The 12,203-nt window shown below is 38.7% G+C and overlaps 1 long non-coding RNA gene across 2 annotated transcripts; it reads right to left on the bottom strand.

The window, feature by feature from the left end:
- Nucleotides 1–5,108: 5,108 nt before the first annotated feature.
- LOC119143347 lies at nucleotides 5,109–10,518 on the bottom strand. Of its 2 annotated transcripts, none has more exons than XR_005102678.1 (3): nucleotides 9,834–10,518; nucleotides 8,468–8,560; nucleotides 5,109–6,587 (listed from the first exon to the last, which is right to left on the bottom strand). It is a non-coding gene; the product is annotated as an uncharacterized LOC119143347 (long non-coding RNA). The 2 variants fall into 2 exon arrangements; XR_005102679.1 differs by having other exon boundaries at nucleotides 10,262–10,518.
- Between the last annotated feature and the right edge of the window lie 1,685 nt (nucleotides 10,519–12,203).

Raw genomic sequence — 12,203 nt, 5'->3', positions numbered from 1 at the left:
GGAAAAGGTATTACATTTGAATACTGAATGGACTGCAAACTAGTCTCCAGACGACAAATATGAACATTTTCAAAGGCTTTACTTATTACCAGTATAAATGAAAATAGCCAAATGAACCTATACATTCAGGGTTAAAATAGACAAATACTCTGATGTGCAGAGGATGAAAAAGCATACCGTTTACAGCTTTTTCAACTTTAATACTAAAGTAAATGCATAAAATTTATGACTACTGCAATACCCCTTTCTGTATGGAATGCTAATGCCCCCTACTGGCCCTTCACAAGCATTTTCTGAATTTTTGTGTTGACAAAAGATGCTCAGTACTCCTAATCTGTTCCATTCCAAAGAAAGGAAAATTATTTAGCCACTACTGAGTTTCTCTATGGTTCACACCCATCAAACACGTATCTGCAGAAAAAGAGCTTTTGTCTGGGTTTTTATCGCCAAGACACATTCTGCAAGTGCTGTTTGCTTTTCCAAATTCACAGCTGCCAGGGGAATTACTGACTACAAAGAACTCATGCACTGATAACCTTTTTTTAAACCCTTGTCAATATTTGAAAGGGAAAGCATTCAGATTTTCATGAAAAATTACATGGAAACAAGCAGCAGGATAGTTACCAATAGAGAGTTGTTTATAATGAATGGTCTTCTGAAGATTTTTATGACATCTGGTCTTGAACTGCCTTAGCCCAAGAGGACACCACTATCAGTTTGTGAGACATTTGCCTTGATTTGTCTGCATATTCTGAAAATTTACACTGTATATCATACAATTCTCTTGCTGCTGCATCTAATCTTTTGCTTGAGAGAGAATTTAATGAAAAATAGATTTTAAAAAGACTTGCTATCCTGGCTTCCCAAGGAAATGAAGTGCACACCATCACATAGTCCTCAGACCTTTTTCTCCCAGAGGCCTTTGAAGCTGCTGATCAATTTACGAGTTGACACAGGGCCAGAAAGCTCAAGGATCTCAAGTTTCTCCAAAGATCATAACTGGGTAGCAGATAGTGAGCTCCCAAAGAAAGCAAGCTATGTCCCACCTCTTCATACACTCAGAGATATAGGAATCAGATGATAAATCAGCAGCTGTAAGCCCTGCAGCACCCCAGTGCCACTGAGACAGCCACTTTGCCCAGTCAGAGGGAAGCTGGCAATACTATGGACAGGGGAGTGAATCAGGACACAAATCACAGAAAAGTAAGAAGCCATGATTCTCTAGTTCCATGTCTCATAAGGCAACATGCTTTGGTGTTACTGCTAATTGCCTAGTAAAACCTACCATGTGACCATCTAGATATAATCTTCCTTGTCGAGTTCTGCTTATGGATGAAACTGTCTCCTCTTCACATGGTCATCGCTTCTTGTCTTCCAGGAAGAGCCATGCTCTCTGCTCTGGCAGCTGGCCTGCCCATGTAAGTGCTTCCTAAACTTTCTTGTGTGACATGGACAAAGCTAGTTCAAACATTTTACAATAGTAGGTCTTTGCTGATTTTGCTTGGTTTGTTTGGATTAAATGCAGTCCATCATGAATAAAAGCCACATGTTCCTGTTGAACATGTTCTGAATCACCAGAGTCAGTCATGTCTGCCTGAGGTACCATGGGAGCAGGATGTGAGCTTGACCCAATCTGAGGGCAACGCTAAAGGAAGCCAAACGTGCCAGAACCTTGCTAACTGCTGACAGTGATATGGGTAATGAGGCACTGCAGGTCCGTGCAATTTCAGCTGAGGAGAGCAATTAGAGAAGAGATCAGGCACTAAAATGTTTCACTACGGGATTCTGATTCTATGCAATGCAGGCTAGGGATACCCAAACACCATTAAGTGCTCATACACCTTCTTGAACCATACGCACAATTGCATGCCCCCAGTGATTGACCTAATGGGGAATTTCCATACTCCACCGCAGAGCACAGACATATCCAATGGTGGAATCGTCACTGGCAGTAACACAAATGATGAGGCCCATAGTCTGCAAACCACATTAAAATATACAACACTATATTAGAACATATTAGAACTTTACCGTAACTCATTCCAAATGTCAGCCCAAGAACAGAAAAAAGCCAGGAACTGTGCTGCATAAGACAATGGAAATAATTACTAACAATCAAATCCACCCGCCTCCACACAGGTACCATTTGCAGTGGAATACTGTGAAAAAACAGACAAAGACACAGAGAGCTACACAGTTGCATTTTCTTGTAAAGATATTATTATATGAATCTTTAAATGTGCCACTCCATTAGAAACAAATGTCTCTCTTAGGAAGTAAGAACATTTTACTGTCATATGGAAGAGATAAGATACACAAATAATGGAAGAGTGTCTTACAAATTACAGGAGCTGGATATGTATGAATACATCTGTCTCTTTAAGAAGATTTCTTTCTGCGAACTGCAGGTAACCTGACAGAGGAAGCATATACCTACAGTGCTCACAATGCCCTTTACAGGAACACATTTCTTTAGATAATTCTTTTTCTATGTAAAAGCCTATTTACTCAGTGGTTATTAGACAAGGAAAATGGAGTTCCATTTATATTTAGAACTGGAATCCAAGCCAAACTCCAGGGGAGGAAAGGAAACATTTTACAGATGAAGATTTGCAATCTAACTGCAGAGTTAGGTAATACAAATGTCCTAAAAGAGGAGAGGAAAACACAATGCTATGATTAAAGTCACCTAAATGAGAAATAAGAAATCTGAGTCTGTTTTCAGACAAAAGACAGATGTGTCACATTTGTGGAGAGACATTACACAGCTACATGGAAAAGAAGTATTTTAAAACCAGCATACGCCTATTTTGGTGTGATAAGCATCTAACACAAAGGGATATTTTTTTATTTTATTTATTTATAAAAGCTAGGCTTTCAGAACAACATGTTGTCAAGATGAAGTTTCCCACAACAGAACTACCACTAATATTAACATAACTGGACACTTGCAGCAGTCAAAGCCAAATAAGGTGGTTATGTATAAGTTGGTAAATAAACCCTGTAGATAACCCTTTCAAAAACTATAACCCAATTTTAAGTCAGAGGTTCATTTCCAAAAGTGGCTTAAAGTCAACTTTTTAAAAGTTATTTGAGTGATCAATGTTACAGATGAATGCTCTATAGGAATTTTGTGCTGGATAAGAAGGGTAGTTGCTTAATTCCCACTGCTTTCAACACATCTGCTTTTATATGCTTAGATATCTGAGTTTCAATGACATTAATCAGATTCTAGCCTCTATAAACATGCCTAGTACTTTTTAAATACAGGGTAGTTAGGTATTTTTGACACTTCTATTTTGCTTCTCAGATAGGCTCTCTTCTCTCTCATCTGTCATACAGTTCACCCCCACTGATGCTACTCTACTGCAGAACTATAAATAATTTTTGTGATCTACCTTCTCTCTGCCTCTATCTTTTATTTCATCATTTCTTCCTTTTCTTCCTACTCCTTGCCAGTTGCTGTTGGTTGCAGAAAAATATACCCTGGCAGGGATTGTTCTAATTTTGGATATGTTAGTTTCTTCTTCTGTCAGCACTGTCGAATTCTGTCAATTTTCTGTGGAGAGAATCGGAGTTAAAGTCTAGAAGGTAATCTGGATGTAACATACCATTGTTTAATCTGAAAGACCAAAATGACAAGGATTATCTTGACTCTCTTGTCTTCATAAGAGTACCAGATCTGGCCTTTCTGCCATGTCACCCTATTTTCCCTGCTTAGCCCACAGCACTGATGGATGAAAGAATTTTAGACAGGATGGCAGAACTGGGATGAAAATTAATTCAAGATTCCTGCTATCTCTGCTATTCAAGGGCAAAGGAGGGAAAGGTGAGGAGAAGCTGTGAACTCTCTTTCTAAATACCAGGTTAAAACCACCTCCTTTTGCATTTTCTCTGCAAATTCTTACTCTATACTTTGACAACTGAAGTTGCATTTCTGGCTGCCTTGACAAAACATCAGAGAATACTAAGAGACTCAGACAAGCAAGGAGAATTACAGATGCACTCAGCAGGTCATCAGTCCAACCTCCTGGACAAAGCAGGTCAGCTCTGGGATCAGACCAGGTTGCCCAGTACTTTCTCTAATGGGATATTGAAAACTTCCAGGATGGAGCCTGCAATACCTCACTGGGTAACCACTCCATTGCTTGGCTGTCCTCATGGAGAAATATTTTTCCTTATAGCTGTTATAAACCACCTCTATTTAAGTTTATTCCCATTGTTTTCTTCTTGTCCTTCCACATACAGCTGCAAAAAAACTGGCTTTGTCCTCCTGATGACTTACCTGATGAGTCACCAGCTGTGTCTTCTCCAGGCTGAACAAGACCTGGTCCCTCAGCATCTTCTCACAGTGCACATGTTCTAGTCCTTGATTACCTTGTTGGCCTTCCCCTGACCTCACATCAGTTTAAAAATGTTTTTCTTCTATTGGGGGGGGGAGGGGGAAGATGGACAGGGAGGAACTAGTCTAATGACTGTCAATTGTCAACTGCCACTCAGCCAGCCAGCCTCCAGTCAGTAGCACTGCAGAGGATTATCCCATCTCTGGTACAGGACTTCGTATTCGCTCTTGAAGTTCCTAGTGGCTCATTCCTGTAGTATGAGTAGCTCTTTTTAAATGGTTCCTGTGCCCCTGAGCAGTTTGATAGCACCCTAGAAGGTGATCCACAAACTTGATAAGGGCATGTTCTGCCTCTTCCTCCAGGTCATTGGTAAAGCTATTAAACATGACAGATCCCAGGACAGATCTCTTAGCATCTCCACTCATAACCAGTTTCAAGGTAGAGTGTGACCCCTTAAGTACTGTGTTTAATCCAGTTAGTTTCTCACCCCTCCAGCAGTCTACTCATCTAGCCTGTATCATGCCAGCCTGGCTAAAAGATGCCATGGAAGACAGAATATCAAGACAGACAACATCTACTATTTAACCGTCTTCCACAGATCTCATCATTGTTCGGTTGAGCATAACTTGACCTTGGTAAATTGTAATCACCTTCTTCTCCATATGTAGTTGCCTTGAAGAATTTTGTCTAACAGCATTGGTGAGTGGAGAAAAAAAAATAGGGACAATTACTTTAGATCGATTATGGTATTTTGTTTCCCTAAAATCACACAACAGTAATAAACAAAATTAAAATTAGTTCTAAATACTTTCTATCCAGAAAAGGTTGAAAAAGAACAGCTTTTAAATTACAACATGAAATGGACTGCTTTTAGTGAACAAGAAATTCTGACAGAATTACACGGCACAAGAAAATTGTTGACACATTCCAGTGGGTCTTTGCTGTTGACAGGATTAATTTGTAGTATTGTCATTTAAGGCACATACTTTCATATATGAAGTAAGCCAAATGCTTAGGTTTTTTCTCTTCTAACAAGACAATCTGAAACATTTCTAACTCTTAAATGTAAGAACTGGTGCTTAGCAGAGTGGTATATGTATGTATGCATGCTAGCATTTAAACCAGTTGTAAGCAAAGCCAGTTGGGTGTCAAAAAGCAGGGAAAGCTGATGTCTGAATACATTGCTTGGAAAGTATATGGCAGTATTTCTTGACATAAATACCATTCATTGTCTACTTTAACACTTTCATTAATAATGCTGTCATATTTTTACTAATAATACACAGAAATTGATTCTTCTGAAGCAGAGAACATTTTTTTTCATTCTTTATTACACAGAAAGTACTGTGTTTAAAAAGTATCTCAAGAAAAAATCGTGCCCTTGCCCATGGCAGGGGGATTGGAACTATATGATCTTTAAGGTCCCTTCCAACCTAAACCATTCTCTGGTTCTATGAAACCATCATGAACTTTTAACAAGGTATGCTTTCAACACAAGGAGGTGCTGCTGAGGCTCAAATCTTTGGGACAGAGCCAGTCATGCATCAATGCGCAGACTGACATACTTGCACAAAATTTCTGAAGGCAAACACTATTCCCCACATTCAAGAATGAAATCCTGGCTCTGTGCAAGGTAACTTGTGCTATGCTATAAATTTCATAACCTTGGAGAATAAGTAAGGGTCAGTACTACATTGTGCACAAACGTGTCTATGTTTCTGTAAGACACGTATTATTAGAATTCTCTTACAATTCTGGCACTGAAAAAGTCTGTGGGTAACATTGCATGGACTAGTTTTAATAGCCTAACGAACAGTGGGAGGACAAGAAGCCTAAGAATTAAACAGAATAAGAATTTATTCAGTTTTATTTTTGGTAGAAAATCTTCTATCACAGATTTGCATTCCCTGATTTATTTTCAGAGTATTCAAAAATCAATTAATTATGGTGTAAACACAGAGCTTCTGGGCCACCCAGATTTTGATATATATATACACACTACAACAGGTAAATAAAGTCTCATTCTTACAGAGGAAATAGAAAGAAAAAAGAAAAGTTTTCTGGATGAAACATTGACATGGTGCCTTCCTCAGACGCCTATTCCTCTGCAAAAATGGTATGCCTTAGTCAGAATGTTTCCACTGCTGGTTGCTGATCTCCCATCACAAAACATGAAGGCAGTAATGTCACAGGAGCTCCTGGCCTTAGCCCTCCTTTGGAGATGCAGTTAAGATGGGAGCACGACTTCTTGAAAAAAACCAGATTCCAGAAACACAGATTCATTAGCTTTTCAGTATTCAATTCAGTTTGACCATGTTCTTTTTATAAGTAAAGGGGGGGAGGCAGGAGGGGTGTGGAAAATGTGCATTTCTAAAATAGTGGTTAGATAATTGCGCCACTGTTTTTTTTCTGGAAAAGAATGGTTGACATGGCAAAATTGCTGTCTGCCCTAGTCTATTGATCATACTGCCATGAAAAGAGATTGAACAAGAGAATCTTTGTGTTCTCTTCATCTGTCAGCTTCACAAATTAAGCCCATTTATGCCTTTCCACTTAAGCAGATGATCACTATTTTTATTTTAAAATGCCAGGAAATAAGGCAGTGGAGACTCTCTTTCACTTGTATGTCGGCGTTCTGTCCTTACCTTGCTCTGTCTAGCAGAACATACACATATACACAAGAACATGCAGTTCAGAAAACCCTAATTGAACACACCAGGATTCACAGTGGGATCCCACTTGCAGAGAATGAGTTCTTTGCCTCTCAGTGAATTCCCCACAGGAATTTCCAGCTGAAGGCAGCAGTCTATTTTACACATCAGAAATTACATGAAAGGGTGGAAACACTGCTCCAGATCAGCATCATTAGCATCTATACAGTCAAATTATTTCAGTCAGTCAAATTACTGGAAAACAAACATATCTTCAAATCACCTCCCTGAGGTCAAGACGTATTGACATTCAGTCAGGGGCAGATGTTTTATGTGTCACATCTGACGTCATCCACTGACTCATGGGCAAATCCAGAATATTCTCTAAGAGAGGTGAGAATGACTGAAAAAAGAGACAGTGTTTGCCCCTGTGCTCACTCCAGTAGGTCTTGTTGCTTCTCCACAGGTGAGGGAAAACTGTTTTTTCTGCCTAATATCTATCTTCTGTCATGCAGCTCAGTTGTTAATTATAGGTTAGACCTCCTGGGACCACCTTAACCAGAACACTCTTGATTTTAGCAAAACTTGACCTTTCAAAAGAAGAGTATAGGGGGGGGAATTTTGGATGACACATTAACAAATTTTATGGCTGAATCATTCATGGACTTTTTTGTTTGTTTCTTTCTAAGCCTGTGCCTAAAACTGCAATAATCTATTTGACACTACTAAGAAATACCTTTTTTCTATTTCTTGTATTTTATAGTCTTTACTGAAGTATCTTTTATAATCTTTTACATTTTTGTAGAATGTCTTGACAACTCCAGTAATTTGGAGGACTAATACTAAAACAGTTTGCTGTTTTTTGCAGAATATCTTTTTATAAAGAGACCACAATTCATTCTAAACAGGAATCTCAGCATTAAATTTAAATATAGTTCTTCCAGTTTCATTTGAAAGTTGCATTCTCTGGAGAGAAAAACTCCCTTTATCTTTTGCTGAGACCGAATAGTCACAGTTAAACTTTCTGGTTTCAGTATTTCCAACTTCTGCCAGTTTATTATGCATTTTAGGATATTTCTTCTCTCATTTCTTAAGTCTTGGCATCTGAAACCACATGAGTGTTTGGGAATCTTATTTTTCTTTTGAAAAGCATCATTTTCACCTGCTACTAGTGTTCAAGATGGTTTGAAATAGGAATCCAAAGCACTTAAACAAAAAGGAATGTAAGAAAGAGAATGACATTTTTTGAATCTCATCTTTAAACCAATTTCATGACAGAGCAGAGAAGTGGTGGCATGGGGCTGGCCAGATGAAACCCTTATGCATTCACCTGATTCTATTATATGGGATTTTCAGAATTTACAAGAGAATATTTTCAGTGTTGACCTTGCAAATGTCCTGAAGGACTTCTCACAGTGAGTGCAAGTAGGAATTTTTATGTTATGAAAGACTCTAGTCACTTTTTCCACCCACCTCAGCCCTTCTCAGAGCAAGGCAAGCATTGCAGTCTTGCACTGGACACCTTCAAGTCAAGGCTCCCATGTCCTGCAGCCACACCAGAGACATCTGGAAATGGGTGGACACAGGATCAGGATCTAAAGGAGTTTTAAAATATTAAACTCAGGTTTTCCATTATGAAGTTACTAATCCCACCAGATTCTACGGGGAAAGGTTACATCTAGAAATCAAATTATGTTACAAAGACCCGAATCTCCTTATTATGCACTTGCATATTACCCCACTCAGTAGATTGACTCTCGGACTATCATGGCTAAACACTGCAATAATATAAATAATAGCAGTTTAATGATAACAAGAGTGCACTGATATAAAACTAATTGTCTGTCGTGGGAAAGAATGAGCTGTATCTGTGATAAGGCTCAACACTGACAAAAATTAAAATGTCACAGTATCAGATTCTTGTTTTGCCTGACTTCAGACTTCCAGAAATAACAGACTAATGGAGCAGCTGCTCCGCTGCTAAAGCTGCTCCATCGTTTTGTTAAAAAAATAAACCAATATCATGGTTTTTACCATGTAAATGAATCAAAATTATAATAATTATAATAATTTAACTATCAGAAATTATTTTAAGAGCATTAAACACCTAATTTCTGTGAGAAAAGTATTGGATTAATTCACTTGAATGAAGTTATGACAGTGCTAAGGTACTTGCAGGCAGAAGAAAGAGATAGCCTGGTTTGGAAAAGAAGTTTCTTTTTTACTTAATGTACCCATCAACCACAATATTTCTCACATAGGCTAGAGAAAACAGTCACAAACATGAATGGTGTGCAGAGCTTTAAAAATATTTTTTTTCTATAAAGAGTTAAATAACAATGTCTTTCTCCACTGAAGATGGAAAGTGGAATTTTGAGCAGAAAGCATGTTTCAAGATCTAATGAGGAATAGAAGCATCCAAAGCCAATTACTTTGCTTTTAATGAGTTTGTTATAAGGAACTAAAAAGGCAAAGCACAGTTGGGGCCAGTAAAAGGAGGAAATTAGGAACATACATCTCCATAGTCAGCTTCCTAGAACAGCTCACTTAGTTATTTCAGATCAAAAAGTTTAGAAGCAAAGCAGGGTGTTTCAGCTCCCAAAAGCATATTTTTGATTACACGACAGAAGCCTTTCAATTAGCGGTTAGAGTGACACATCATGAGGACTTGGCAGCTCTAGATCAATAAGCTGACCCCAGGATTTCTTTTTTTTTTTTTTTCCTTTCCTTCAGACTATCAGGAAAGGGAAAAAATAGCATCCAAGGGGAGAAAAATTACAGCAACATAAAGCATCTGCACAGTATAAACAGAACTATGGTGAGCAACATTTTTCAATACCTTTCACTAGATGCTCTTCCTTGACCTTTTTCTACTTTATTACATTGCTTTGAAACAAACAAAAACATTTCTGTGGTAAGTCAAAGTCAAAAGCAGGGTATTTTTCAGCTGTTTTCCCAGATCTTCTAGCTGTGGTGATCTTCTAATTGTAAATCCTTCTCTGTATGTACATTCCAGCTTTTTTCTCTTTTCTTTTTCTTCTTTAAATCAAAATGAAACTTGACAGAAATGAAAGCTTAGCAGTCACCTAGGACGTACGCATCTTAGAGATTGTACCATTATCTCTGCTCAGCTGTTCCTTTTCTGTCAGCACAGACACTTCCAAACAAGCTTGGAGGCTTTCCTCTGTGTCCAACAGCTTTAAAAGCAAAATTAATTCAATGCTATGAAATTAAACTGCATATCCAAGAAAGAAAATGTTACTTTACCGTGGTTTTTTTTCATCACTTCAGTTTCTTCTGGTCTATAAGGAAATGAATCGAATCCTGCAAAAGGTTTCTGTGTTCTCTTTCTAGTCCATCCAAGGCTAACAATTCATAATATGGGCAGCTAGGAAATAAGTTCAGAAATACATGTGAGGTGCCTGTGCTAGAGCTGCTAGAAAGCAGCAGACATAAGGGTTAAAAAAGTAACATAACACACATGGCTTTGCCTAAATGCAGGCTGTGTATCAGAGCATTAAAGACCACAAGGAAAGCTACTGCATGAGTACAGGAACTGCTGACAGGCAAAAAGCAGTAGGAGGTCTCCTCTCCTCAAAATCCTCTGTGAGGAGGGTAGCTTTTATGTGACTGGCCAAAAGTACAAACTTCCCTATCTGGAGGCAGGACATCCAAGATGATGTGATGAACAGCCAGGCAGGACTTGATCTTGACTGCTGGACCAGCCTCTGACAGTAAGCTGTTCAGCCTTTGGGTATGAAAATAAGATTCCAATAACTAAAGAAGCAAACATATACTGGATTTTCCTGTTTTGTGGCTTATGACTCAAAGCTGTGTCCAGCTGTGTGTCACCTGCATTAAGTCCCAACCTCGCCCTTTTGCAATTAGCTGGTATAGTTCCCTGAGCAGGGAACACAGGTGCGTGGTCTGGGGCCCTCTTTTCATAAGCGTGTGCTGAGAAGGCATAAGAGAACTGGCATGTTAAGCACCTGTACAGCACAGTCAGGACTTGAATCAGCCTCTGAACTGCCACATCAGCAAACAGGGCAACTCCTGGACCTGAGCCGGCACCAGCTCTGTGGAGCCACCAACTGCAGTAGACAGCGTGCCCCATAAAAACGGCAACATCCATCAGCAGGCAAATGGGAATCTTTAAGCTCATACTGTCTCATCTATGCTTTGCAACTTCCAAGTAAAATTATTAGCATTGCTCCCAGGGAGAGGAGAGAAAGATAAATACGATAGCTTATTTCTGTCTTAGGCCAGGAATTTCAAATGGCCAATAGGGATTATTTCCTTTTTAATACACAGCTTCAAGTTTGAAGGGAGGCATAGGAGAGTATGTATTAAGGCCACAGAAGATTTCTTTCTTGAGCTTGTTTAGTGAGAACAGTGCTATTCAGCTGGCACTGACAGGTTCTACTTACAAAAAAAAAATAATAAAATCTCATTATAGTGTGCCAACACAGCACTTTGCCATATCCTAGATTTCACAGCCTAAAATTACAAGCAAACTTGCCAAAAAAATAAAATAACATGTGAGCATGAGACAAAAGGCAGAGCAAACCAGAAGACAGAACACTGTCAGAAAAATCACATAATTATACCATGAATTATACCATGGGACTTAAGCATCATAGAGCCCCATGAAATGAAAAAGCTCCATTGATTTCCTCTCAGCTCCATGAGTGAGCTCCTTTATCAAATGCCTTTGAAAGTAAGACCTCCCACTGGTTTTCTTATATTAAACTGGGGAAAAAATACATTCTATTGTCAGGGCTGTTGCAAGGATGTAATCAGTGGTTTGGCATCCCAGCTTACAGAAACCAAGCAAGTTGGAAAAAACTCCCTGTACTTATAGTTGCTATTTTTCTTTTCTAATAGAAGGTTGAATATAATTACTTTAAAACTCAGTGACATCAGGGTAGATAACATTAAAACAAATGACCTTTCTTCCAACTACACATTTTCCTCATCATTGTGATAAAGTGATAATTGCCTGGAGATTGCTTATTGTAAAGGCAAGCTCTTGTCACTTACTAATTCCCTCTTTAGGTCACTTTCCTGACAAGCAGAATCATTTACAACATGAACCATGAACCTGAGCCACATTTCTATTCAGTTCTACTGAAAATTAATATGAGAGTATCAGAAGGAATAACGCTGGGGGAGGAAACTTCCATAGGCATCAGGTATTTTGGGAAGCTAC

This window comes from Falco rusticolus, chromosome 2 (genome assembly GCF_015220075.1).
Source record: "Falco rusticolus isolate bFalRus1 chromosome 2, bFalRus1.pri, whole genome shotgun sequence".
Lineage (NCBI taxonomy): Eukaryota > Metazoa > Chordata > Aves > Falconiformes > Falconidae > Falco > Falco rusticolus.
The sequence above is the reverse complement of the archived record's forward strand: the minus strand, read 5'-3'. Positions and strand labels throughout refer to the sequence as shown.